Raw genomic sequence first — 12,226 nt, forward strand, 5'->3', positions numbered from 1 at the left:
GACCCGCGAGAGTGGGCAAGGGCGAGCGTGAGCGCGCGGGACGCTCGGAAGCAGCCCCGGCGGCAAAGTCTTTTAAAAGTTTCTCTCCCGTGAAACCGAGTGTCAGATCCGAACAGCCAATCTCCTGCAGACGTGACGTCAGGCAGTAAATCCTAATTGGGGAAAGCGTGAGATGAGCCCGAGAACGCGCACCACCCCGCTTCCAAGGGAGCGGTGCTGTGGGCGCAAAGGCAGCGGCCCTCACGCCCGGGTCCCCGCGTCCCGAGAGAGCACAAAGAACTCGGCGCAGTCCCCGAAGGGTCTTTTCCTCTTAGAAGCCCCGCAGGAGTCGTTCGATACTGTTTGGAAATCCAGGCGTTTTTTATTCTTTTTTAATCCGTGTTTGCTCGGATACTTGCTGTGGGGTTTGGGTTAAAATACCATAGGGGGGCCCAGAAAGGACTGTCCGGGGTGCACCCAGCTCTCCATTGAAAAGCGCTCAGTTGGTTCTCTGTGGTACTGAAAACCCGGTGACGGTCCTCGGTCTGCAGCCTCTGGTACCTACTGTTAGCTCCGCAGGTAGAGGAGAGCGCGGTCAGCAGGGGGCGCCCGTGTAGGTGGGGAAAAACCGCAAGGCGAATCCGCAGCAGAGGCACGCCTGCCTGTGGTCCAAAGACTAGAGGAGAGGGGTACAGTTTAAGCCCTTTGGCAACCCCATGCTACTATTAGTATTTAAAACACACACACACACACACACACACACACAGAGAGAGAGAAAGGAAAAGAAATTATCTTCCCCGGACACCAATTCAAATAGGGCCACTCAGTACAGAGATGACCCGAGATGAAATTAAAGGAGATGGCAGAATGTCCTAAGGAGCAGAGTTGTAGTGCTCTTGCGGAACACTATACAACAACGACGTATTTATTTCTAGCATTTGAATTTACATCAGTGTCACTAGCAGGGTGCATGATCTCTTGTATGAATGCAATAGGAAACCCATGATCATCATAGTCCACTTTTTAAAGCCTTGATGAATGATGGTCCATTTCCAAAGATTTGGTTATTCTTGTTCATATTTCTTTGCAGCTTATCCTTTTGTTTTCTTGTCTGCCCAAATTAGCTAGTAAACCATTGGTAGGTAGCACAATGGTTTAAAAACAATACAGGACCAGCAGGTGGCATAGTGGTTGAGATGCTGGACTCCTACGTGGTTCGAGTCCCACACCTAGCAGCTACCTTTCTGTTTCTCTCTCTTTCTCTGGTGAGGAAATTTTTAAAAATAATAATAATAACAAGTAAAATTAAATAATTCTTTTTAAAAAGAAGTATTAATGGAAAAATCACTTAAATTGAAAGAAATATTATGCTTTTTCTTCCCTGTACATTGGAGAAAGATCGCCAACATTTAATTTGGCAGGAGAGGACCTTAGTCCAACTGAGCACCGGCTTCCTGTGAAAACACAGTCTGGGATTAACTGGCACTGGACTGGAGGGAACTCAGTTTTGGTCCTAACACGGCCGCTAATTCGCCAAAAGACAGTCCATCTGTGCCCTCTGAATCTCAGCATTCTCCTCCATAACACAGGAGTTGTATTAAAAGTCCCTTCCAGCCTGAAGGGGCCAGCAGGTGACATGGTGGTTAAAGGCACTGGACTCTCACATGGCTGGCTGAGGTTTGAGTCATGGACTTGGCAGCTTTCTCTCTCTCTCTCTCTCTCTCTCTCTCTCTCTCTCTCTGTGTGTGTGTGTGTGTGTGTGTGGTCAAAATTAAATAAATAAATAAATAAATAAATCTAAATAAAACAATTATTTTTAAAAAATGTTCCTTCCAGCCTTAACAGTCTGTGGCTCTAAGAGCCTCCAGGGCCCCTCTGGACAGGTGCATCCCAAGTCAGCCTGTGAGCCAGGCCAAAGTGAACCAGCTGAGAAGAATTGAGGAAGGAGGTAGGTCAAGAAGCTGCCTCTGGCCTGAGTTCTGTATGAAGGCTACTGCCCTTGCTGATAAATATCCAAGTGTCTGTTCTGAAGAAGGCAAGGAGGCCTGGGACCCATAGGAAATACAGCACCACAAGATCTTTTGTCTTTGAGTTTCATCTTAGCTGAGAGATAAAATACAAATCACTGAAAGCCATTGACCCACTGGAAATACAAAGTTTCACAAGACCTTAGCCTTTAGTCACAGAGCTACTTCTATAAGAAACAAGATACAAATCAATGAAAGCTTAAAAATAAGGTCAACAAGTGAATGAAGCAACACTTTAGGATAACTACAGAACTCTCAGGCAGGACCTGATTTGCGGATGTCTACATCCTAGTATAGCCCGTAACTCTTTGTCATCTAGTAGGAAATTCACAATGTATAGGGGAAATATTTCCTACCTGCAATTCAGTCCACCAAGGAAGCGGCACCACTGCGGTGGGGACTATGTGGTAGCACTTGAAATGGCTAGGGGTGGGTCAAGGTGTCTAGCAGAGCTGACGATGTGCTGAAAAGTCAGAAAAGTGTCAGACAGGTGACAGCTCAGAAAATAGCAAAGGACAGTGTCACCCTAGCTAGGTATATTTTGGTGGTGGCTGGGCTGTCCTGGTGGCTCACTCACAGCACCCAGAGGGGAGGGTGGCACACATCCAGGCTACCCTCAGGTAGGGAGAGGCAGCTCCCTGTAGAGGCCAGCCCGGTGGGGAAGGCTGGCAGGCTGGGCTTCAGTATTGCTGCAGGTCATTTCGCCTCCCTGAGCCTCAGTTTCCAGAGAACCTGGGAATCTGCCTGAGGTCCTGGTGGGTGTTAAGGGGAATGGGGAGGGGGATTACCTTTACCAAGCTCTTTGGCTCATCGGAAGAATGTTTTCTACTATTAAAAATATACAATTCGGGGACCAGCAGATGGCATAATGGCTACATTTCTAGACTCCTATGTAGTCAACAGCTGTTCAAGTCCCAGACCCGGTGGCTTAAACTCACACTGGGTGCAAGTGCGTGCATGCCCAAGATCCCAAGAGGAGAATGGAGGAGAAGGGATTGTGGCATGGCCATCCCCCGGGGGAGTGATTTCTCCCTTTCTGTCTCTCTGTCTCTCTCTGTCTTTCTGGTAAGTGCATGCGCCCTATAGTGAAAGCCTCTCAAAAAAAAAATATATATATATATATACACACACACACACACAAAATTCGATCTTTCTGTTGACCCAGGGCAAATGCAGAGGTAGACAATCTTTAACCCAATTTCAACCTGCCTTGTGCCAGATTTGGATATCACACAGTCAGGTCATCCCTGAAACAGAACCCTGCAGGAAAAATCTCCAGAGTGTTAACCCCATCCCTTAAGGGCCCTGTACACATGTGTGTGTACGTGTGTGCACATACAACCATTCATATGGAAATATACTATTAACCAAGCAACCCCACTCTCTGGTTGGGAGACTCCAGCGAAGTCAGTTTCCTACATAAGCCTCTCGCTATGTACGTAACTAGCGAGATAATCCCTGAGAAATGTGCCATGCACTCCCTGTACAATCATGAGATGGCCACTCATCCAAAACACTGAACTCACTAGTATTCGGAAAGTGAAAGCCCAGTTTCTGTCAGACATGCGGACCAGCTTTTGCCAAGTCTAGACCCAGCTTCACACCACAGGTCCTGGACCCAAAACCCCCCCTAGGGTTCGAGGTCCATTTACATTGGCAGTACACAACTTCCTGGTTCAAAACACAAGTCCTTAAAGATCTCATAAAACGTCTTGGACTTCAGATGGTTTTTACAAAACAATACTCTGATGAGCTAAGTGTAAATGAATCAGAAAAGAAGATTATGTTTCCCATAAAAACTCATGGGTTTGAGGATTAGAGGAAGAAAGAAAAGCAAATGCCAAACATTTTAAGGCGCTTTGAGACCATTAGTCAAACTCAAAATGCAGCCAGGTTCCCTCATCTTTACACTTTATGAGTTTTGTAATTGAAAATCTTTGCCTACATTTAAATCAGCTACAAATCAAATTTAGTGGCTGCCTGTGATCAGAACTGCCTCCATCCTTGTTTCCTTTTAGCCAAGGATTTCGCGGAACCCCTTTCATTCCCTTCTAGTTTCATCAAAAAGTTCTTAGAAAGACAAAGTGGAGGGAGAAGGAAAAGAAAGAGAGAGTGAATAGGCTGTGGATAAAGGAAGAGAAAGAGCGAGAGAGTGAGCAAGCAGCCCACTTCCTGGTTGAGGTAAAGAGATTGAGGGAAGGAAGGAAAGCAAAAAAGAGAAAATAGGGGGAACCAGCAGTTAGCGTAATGGCTATGTCACTGGATTCCCACGTAGTTGACAGTGGTTCGCGTCCTGGACCCGGTGGCTTAGAATTCACGCCAGGCGCGTGTGCGTGTGTGCCCAAGATCTCGAGAGGAGAATGGAGGAGAAGGGATTGCAGCGTGGCCATCCCCCCTGGGGGGTGATTTCTCGCTTTCTGTCTCTATGTCTCTCTCTGTCTGTCTAGCGAGCGCACGCACCCTATAGCAAAAAACTCTCAAAAAAAAAAAAGAGAGAAAATAGGAGAGGGAGTGTGGAGAGGGGAAAGGAGAGAAGTGGAATGCGGGTAGAGGTAAAGGAGGAAGAAGCATGAATAGGAGTGGGGAAGGGAGAGAATGAGAAGAAAGAGTGGAGAGAGAGGTAGGAAAAAGGGGAAAGAAAAAAATGAAAAATGAAATGTAGGGAGAGAAGAATGATGAAAGTAACCTGGGATACATTTCTAGGAGGCTGGGACAGCCTTTTCAGAACATTGGCAAGTCCTAACCTGGTATCAGTTTTCTATGTTTTGGCTAAAATTAAACCTGTTGTCATAGGAGGTGCTAGCGAAGTGTGATGGGCTGGCCCACACCTCATACAAAGTAGTAGGGAGGATCAGGCCCCATAGCGCAGCAGTTAAGCTTTGTACAGAGGAAGCTGGATCCCACATGGCTGGCCAGGGTTTGAGTCCCAGCCTCGTCAGCTTGCAAAACTTGCTGGGCACATGTATGCCCAAGATTCTGATGGGATAGAGAATTGGAGAAGAGGGATTGTGGTATGAACAGTCCTCATCAGAGTAATTCTCTCTCTCTCTCCCTCTCTTTTTCTCCTCTCTCTCTCTCTCCTCTCCCTCCCTCCCTCTCTCTCTCTCTCTCTCTCTCTCTCTCTCTTTCTCTCTTCTCTCTCTCTTTCTCTCTCTCTCTTAAGCATTACCATGCACTCTCTGACAATAATAAATAAAGAGGTAAGGACAGAAGTCTTCCAATCTCCTATACAAGCAGGAAGCCAAACATGACAGCTTCAGTTCAAGACAGCCACAAATAGGCATCTCATTCACTCTCACAGTTCTTGCTCTTATACTTTGATCCATTTAATCCAAAAGTCATAGTGAGACAGATTAATGAATGACATGGGACAGTAGGTGGTGCGGTAGTTAAGGCACTGGACATTCCCACATGGCCAACCTCAATTTGAATCCCGGACCTAGTGGCTTGCTTTCTTACTTTCCCTCTCTCTCTGTGTCTCTCTCTGGTCAAGTTTAAATTAATTAATTAGTTAATTATTAAAAAAGAAAGAAAGAAAAATGAATGACCTCCTCCACATTTGCTTCAACTTTCATGAGAAATAGCATGAAGCTTTGCAAATGAAGAATTAAAGCAGATACGTGTGGTGGAGGCATTGCTATCTGTCTGCTGAGCTACCGTGAGCAAGATGGAGGCAGGTCCGCTTTGCAGAGTAAGCTGAGATGCTCCCAGGAGTAGAGCAACAAGTAGAATTAAGATGCACCCCTCATGTTTCCTGTACCTTCAAAACTTCAGGCTTGAACACTGTTAGTTGTTTTCAACAAATATTTACTGAACAACTATAGGGGCCTCAAGTTATCCTATGTAGAACCTTATAGAGCATTCAAAGCAGGCTTCCATTTTTTGGTAGAGAAGTTCAAATAAATGTATCATTGTGTTGGGGACCAGCAGTTGGTGTAATGGCTATGTCACTGGACTCCCATATAGTTGACCACGGTTCGAGTCCTGGACCTGGTGGCTTAAACTCACTTCGGGCGCGTGTGCATGTGTGCCCAAGATCCAGAGAGGAGAATGATGGAGAAGGGATTGTGGCGTGGCCATACCCCCTGGGGGGTAATTTCTCACTTTCTATCTCTCTGTTTCTCTGTCTTTCTGGCAAGCTCACGTGCCCTATGACAAAAACCTCTCAAAAAAAAAAAAAGTGTCATTGTGTTGCAGTCCAGAGTTGCCCCTGGGCCAGCAAGTGCTTTCGTGCTAGCCCAGGGTGCCTGGCAGTGACCCTACAGGACCTCTCCACAAGAGAAATCTGAGGGGGGTAATCAGACTTCAGCAAGTCAGCGTATGTGTGACAAGTGTTAAAAAAGGACCATGGGCTATGGATCAAGACCCAGGAAGGAAAGGGAGTCAGGATCATGTTCTGCCTTCCTACAAAACTAGAGGAGCCAATCATTGAAAAGGAAATTAAAAAAAATAAAGTTCTGGGGCCAGCAGGGGGCATGGTGGTTGAGGGTACTGGACTCTCACATAGCCAACCATGGTTTGAGTCTTGGACCTGGTAGCTTGCTTTCTCATTTTCCCTTTCTCTCTTTCTCTGTCTCTCAAGTTGAAAAAACAAAACAAAAAAAAGAGATAATAAAGTTAAATAAAAATAATTATTTAAAATAAAAATGTTCTGTGGGCACTGAGTTTCCTTTTGTGCTCTTTCTGGTCACCTTCTCACTTGTCTTCCTTGTAACCAACGTGAACATCACACAGTAGAGGCTGCTAAGACAGCAGATTGGCTCTGTCTACGGCCAGCATATCGACTAATTTAGCTTTCACTGAAATTTTTTGCATACCCTCTTATTCAGAACTTTTGAACATTAGACATAAGACTATACAATAATTAAAGAGCTGTTGACACCATTTCATCTATACTTGTCATTCACATCCTCCAAACAGCATTAGGCCATCAGCTGGTCTACGCTCAAGGAATCGTAAAGAAAATATGTTCTTGCCCCCAAGGAATTTGCATTTTGGAAAACATTTCGACATACACCAAACTGAGATGCATGTCAACCAAGAAATCTATGAAAGGACCAGCAGGTGGCGTGGTGGTTAAGGCACTAGACACTCCCACATGGCCAACCATGGTTCGAGTCCTGGATTTAGTGGCTTGCTTTCTCACTTTCTCTCTTTCACTCTCTCTCTCTCCCTCTCTCTCTCTCTCTCTCTCTCTCTCTGTGTGTGTGTGTGTGTGTGTGTGTGTGTGTGTGTATGTATGTTTCTGGTCAAATTAAAATAGATTAATGAATAAATAAAATTAAATAAATAATTCTTTTTTTAAAAAAGAAGAAATCTATTAAACACTTGCCCTTTGATCACAAGCAGACCCCCAAATTACTTTCATTTTGCATTGGTATCTCAGTGGTAAATGCATCTCTGATCATCCATCCAGTCAATAGAAGTCTTCCTAGTTTCCCTGTTTACATTTAAACTCAGAAACGACCTGACACCTGAGAGGTCGGTGAAAGCTACGTGAGCAATAATGCTATCTCCCCTCAGATACAGCTACTTATAAATTCTGATCCAATCCTATTTGTTTTGTTTTGTTTTTTCTATAGGAAGCATGTGCTCACAGAAGAACGACAGACACAGAGAGTGAGAGAGAGAGAAATGAGAAATCACCTCCCAGAGGGGATGGCCACACCACAATCCTTTCTCCTGCATTCTCCTCTCAGAATTTTGGGCACACACACACAGTGTGTTTTCAGTCTCTGGGTCCAGCCCATGGTTGGCTATGTGGGACCCAGTACCTTAACCACCACACTAAGAGCTGGTCCATGCTCCTTTCTTTTTTTAGGTTTTGTCAGAGGGCATGTGTGCTCACTAGAGAGAGCCAGAGAGAGAAGAGAAACAGTGACAGGGAAGTGAGAAGTCACCCTCTGGGGGAATGGCCACATTTCTCCTGGGATTTGGGTTTGTATGCACATGTGCCCTGAATGGGTCTCAAACCACCAGACCCAGACCACTACTGACAACCAAACTTGTGAGAGTTCAGTGCCTTAACCTCTATACCACCTTCTGCTCCCTTCACGACCCCCGTGATCCAGTTCTAAAAGGAACCTCCTGCTTTGCTTTAGCCTTGGTGTCTTCCAGACTGTTACATTGCTGGAATTGCTTCTAGGCATTAGTAAGTAGAATTATTTCTTTGGTTTGCATTAGAATGTTCATCCAGGGGTCAGCGGGTTGCATGATGGTTGAGGGGCTGGATTCTCACATGGTCTGTGTTTCAAGTCCCACATACAGTGGCTTCAAAAATCACAACAAATAAATAAATAAAAATTAAAATAAAAGAAAGACAGGAAAGAGAATGTTTGTCCAGTGGTGCCAAACATGGTGCTGCCGTATAACATTTGATCCCAATTATTTTTTTCTCCTGCTTGACTTTTCCTCTCATCAAATTAATGGGGACATTGTATAGTGAATACAGCAATCTAGAAAAGAGGAGAAAACATGAGTAGAAGTACTACACCACCTCCACATAGCAATTCTTAACCTTGGGGCTTTTCTAGGATCCAAGCCCTCACAGACTGCTTTCTTCACACTTTTCCAACTTGATCTTGGGCTTAAACAAAACTTCTGGTTCAACTATTGGGTTGTCCAGAAAGTCATGATGCATTTTTGCATAGAAAAACAAAGAAAAATATGTCATGACTTTCCCAACAACCTAATACATTTATCTATTTGTTTTTCTTTTTTCTCTTTGAAAGAAAAAAAAAAAAAGACCCTGATCAGTCACTAATCAATAAAATATCACAGTCAGATGCCTGTCTTCAAGTCTCCTTTCATGTCATTCTCCTAAAATACTCTTCCCTCAACTAAGACCTCCTTCTTCAGATTAAATGTGGCACATATACTCTATGGAATACTACTCAGCCATAAGAAACAACAAGGCTCTGGAATTTGATAGAAAGTGGACAAATATGGAAGATCTGTTGCTGAGTGAAGCAAGTCAGGCTATGAAAAAGACATTGTATGTCTCCACTTAACACATTCTTACTGTCTGTACTCCATAGTAGACTGAAAGACTGGAGGACATAAAAGCAGTAAAAACTGTTGCAGACACTAGAGACAAAATGGAAAGACAGGAAAGAGCATTGGAAAGGAAATTTGGGGAAAGACATAGAGGTAAGACATTTGTGGAACACAGATATGGTCTATTTTTTGTTGATGAAGACGTGCATAATATTCTCAACTGGGCTGGACTGAGGTATATATTATGCTGGGTAAAGTCACTTTATAATCTAAATGATATACAGTGATTAAATGTAGAAATAATAATAATAAAGTCACATAGAAAAAAAAAATTCAATATCCTTAACTTCCATGAAGCTCATCAGAGCACCCTAAACCCTCAGGTTCCTTTCTCTTCTTACCTGTGGTAACATTTATCAGCCATATGAGGCACGGAATGTACACAATACACACTCTGTCATAGACATAGAACACTTCCTGCAGGTGAAGACTTTTTGTCCTGGTCATAATAAGACAAACCAGAATGAAAGCAAGTCATGGTTAACAATAGTGGAGGTTTGGTTAGGACATTCTGACATGATCTTAGCCATTTCCAGACCCGGTTCTGCTGAGCAAGGGGGTTTGCCCAAATTTTCCCCAACCTAAAGTAAGATGCTTCTTTTTTTTTAAAGAATGATTTATTTAGGGGCCAGCAGGGGGGTGGTTAAGGCACTGCACTCCCCTATGGCAGAGGGCGGTTCAAGTCTTGGACCCAGCATCTTGAAACTCATGCCAGCTGTGTGTGCCTGCATGCCCAAAATTCCAAGAAGAGAGAATGGAGGAGAAGGAATTGCCATGTGGCCATCCCCCCAGGGGGGTGGTGTCTCAGTTTCTCTCTCCCTGTCATTTTCGGTCTGGTGAGCACACAAACCCTAAATCCCTCTTGAAAAAAAATTTGATAGAAAATTGTCAAATATGGAAGATTTATTGCTGAATGAAACAAGTCAGGCTATGAAAGATACTGTAAGTATCCACTTAATATATACCAACTATCTGCACTATATGATAGAAACTGAAATATTGGAGGGCATAAAAGCAGTGAAAATAGTTATGGATGCTGAAGACAGTGTGGAACGGGGGTGGGGAGAGGGAAGAGTACAGAGAAGGATAGCATGAGAACAAATAGAGAGGCATGACATTAGTGGGACACAGAAATGGTTTATTACCTGTTGATGATAGCATGCATAGTATTCTCACCTGGACTGGTCTGAGATGTATTTCATGTTGGGTTAAGTCTCTTTACAAGCCAAATGATGTATAGTGATTAAATGTTTAAAAATATAATGAGAATGAAAAAAAGAATAATAATATGGAAAGCTATTTGATGATTAAAAAAAGAATTCCTTAATTTTACTTATGATTATTTTAAAGAGAGAGAGAGACGGGAGTGGGGGTGGAGTGAGAAAACAAACCACCAGGTCTGGGACTTGAACTGTGGTTGCACGGCACCTTTACCACCATGCCACCTACAGGCCCCCAAAATTAAGTTTCTTTAACCAAATCAACCAGTAGCTACCTGTGTGTGTGTGTGATGAGTAGGGGGTATGATGAGTAGATGTTTCCTATCACTGAAGTAATGGTTTGAAACGTTCAGTAGAATTTTGTTGTATATGTGTCTGAACACTGTTACATCGACAGAATTGTGCCATTAAAATAGTCAATGTTTTTATAACATCTTTTATTGTTCTCTCAACTTACTCTATTATTGGAGACCAGGAATACTCTGAGAAGGCAACCAGTGAAAATCAAGCATTCGACAGAAGTCATTCACACCACCGAAGAAATACCAGCTCAGCAAAGAAAAGCCTGGCTTTCTAAACAGTGAGGGGAGACCAGTAAAACCAGCCCAGTGTCTGTGATTCCTCCAGGTTTCCTGGTTTGAAAGCCCAGGTTTAAAAAGCTTCTGCAGAGAGAGATCAGGTTACCTCTGCCAGCTGCCCGAAAACTTTACACTTAACCCTTCACAGTCCTCATCCTGGGTCTTACACCTCCATCTCCCTTACTAGAAAAGGCATCTTCAAGCGTCTTTACATTTCCCTCCATTTTCTTCTCTACAGACAAGTAACGGCCAAAGCCCCAGGTGACGCTGCCGGTGCCTCACGCTCATCTCTGGAGGCCTGTGCTGAGGACAGAGCCCCTGTGTGCCATATTCGCAGTGCTCCAGCATCCACAGTAAACGCATGTGTTAAATGAATGCCGATGTGCTTTTTAGATGCCTAATTGCAGCCTGTAGTCAGCAATGAGAAACCTGCCAACATCTTTTCATCATGAGCACAAACCTTGCCCAAGATTCCTAAGTTGTCAAGGGTCCAGTCAATTCATTCATTCATTCATTCATTTGCCGACTCATTTATTCACCCACCATTCACTATTCATTTTTGAGAACCAATGTGTTTCAATTAACAAAAAATGAAGAAAGGATTTTAGAAGTGTTTGCTTCGGAATCTAATATTCCTTACTAGACCCAAGAATTCTCTTTGAAAGTTGAAATTATCATTAGGCATGAGATAAATAAGGAATAGGCAGGTCTCTGTCCACACTCCTTTTGCAGCTCACTCCAGAAAGTCTACATGCAGAATACAAATATGCAATCCTGGATATTTGTAAACTCATACCAGGAGGAAGCAGGAGGTGATCAGGAGCACACATTTTGATATCAAACAGCCTGGGCTCAGCTTCCAGTTCTGCCCCTAGGTTCAGGAGTGAGCTTGGGAGCAAAGGCCCACGGTTTGGACGGTTTGGACGAACCCAGGAGGCAGCGGGGCGGGGCGGGCCTGAAGGAATGAAACTCTTGACTTCCCCTTGAACAATCACTTTCCTGAGGGAATCTTTCTGAGTTACTCAGTGCTATCCTGAGAGTCACTTTTCAGCTGGAAGCAGTTAAAATCATCTCAGCCTTGGATTCTAAGGGGTCAGTCAAGGCTGCAATTTTATTTTATCACATTACGGTCCCACACACAGAAGACGTTCTCAGCGATCATGAAATGCTTTCTAGGAGCTGGCTCAGTCCCTACAAATTTACCACCCTATTTCTTCAATTAGGAAAAGCCATTTCTGGGGAGAAAAAAAAATAGAGAGCTCCTTCAAGGGTTTTATAGTCAAATATACCAAAAACTGTTGAGGGTCTTGTGTTTGCCATTTGGCAGAGGGAGGCCACAGGATCATATGTCATATGCTCTTGCTTA

At 43.8% G+C, this 12,226-nt stretch overlaps 1 long non-coding RNA gene across 1 annotated transcript in view; it reads left to right on the top strand.

Annotated features, from left to right (window-relative positions):
• Nucleotides 1-11,235, top strand: part of LOC114006207 (uncharacterized) — a 14,481-nt gene extending 3,246 nt beyond the window's left edge. Inside the window, exon 2 of the long non-coding RNA XR_003547959.1 lies at nt 11,099-11,235. This is a non-coding gene — a long non-coding RNA (uncharacterized LOC114006207). The remainder of the gene's footprint in view (nt 1-11,098) is intronic.
• The last annotated feature ends 991 nt before the right edge of the window (nt 11,236-12,226 follow it).

Source organism: Tupaia chinensis, unplaced genomic scaffold, assembly GCF_000334495.1.
Source record: "Tupaia chinensis unplaced genomic scaffold, TupChi_1.0 Scaffold146177_1, whole genome shotgun sequence".
In the NCBI taxonomy this organism is placed as follows: Eukaryota; Metazoa; Chordata; class Mammalia; order Scandentia; family Tupaiidae; genus Tupaia; species Tupaia belangeri.